Source organism: Tarenaya hassleriana, unplaced genomic scaffold, assembly GCF_000463585.1.
Source record: "Tarenaya hassleriana unplaced genomic scaffold, ASM46358v1 Cleome64, whole genome shotgun sequence".
NCBI classification, from domain to species: domain Eukaryota; kingdom Viridiplantae; phylum Streptophyta; class Magnoliopsida; order Brassicales; family Cleomaceae; genus Tarenaya; species Tarenaya hassleriana.
This window is the reverse complement of record NW_010968927.1, coordinates 219,005-219,712: the sequence shown is the minus strand read 5'-3', so window position 1 is coordinate 219,712 and position 708 is coordinate 219,005.

Here is a 708-nt window from a genome sequence, read left to right as displayed (position 1 = left end):
GTGAGTCTCCCTTCTCTGACATGCACTACAGCATCAGCCGTGTTCAGAAACGGCCTACCAAGTATGATGGGGATTTTAGAATCCTCCGGCATGTCCACAACTACAAAGTCGACGACGACATAGAATTCCCCTACCTTCAGAGGCACATCCTCCAAGATCCCAGCGGGATACTTCACTGATCGGTCGGCCAATTGCAGTGCCATCCTCGTCGGTTTCAGCTCACCAACATTAAGTTTCTTAAATATGGAGAGAGGCAGCAAACTGACACTTGCGCCCAAATCGCAAAGCGCCCTCTCAATCTCCACATTTCCCAATCTGCACGGGATGGAGAAGCTACCGGGATCAGCCATCTTCTGCGGAGCTCCGTCTGCAATATGGCTGCACTCACTTCTGTGCTAAGTGCCACTGTCTCCTTCTCAACCGTCCTCTTCTTCGTAAGAATATCCTTCAGAAATTTAGTGTAGGACGGGATCTGTAACACTACGTACCTCATGAAAGGGCATGGTCACTTCTAATTTCTTCAACATCTACGTAAATTTGGCGAACTGGCTGTCTTCATTAAACTTCCTCGCCCGAGATGGAAATGGTAGAGGGGGTGCCTGTGGAGGAGGCGGAATATACCTCGCCTCTTCCCCCTCTACAACATGGCCCTTGCATTTATCTAAGGCGGCCCTCTGTGGTTCATGTGAACCTTCTCCCTCTTCTCTG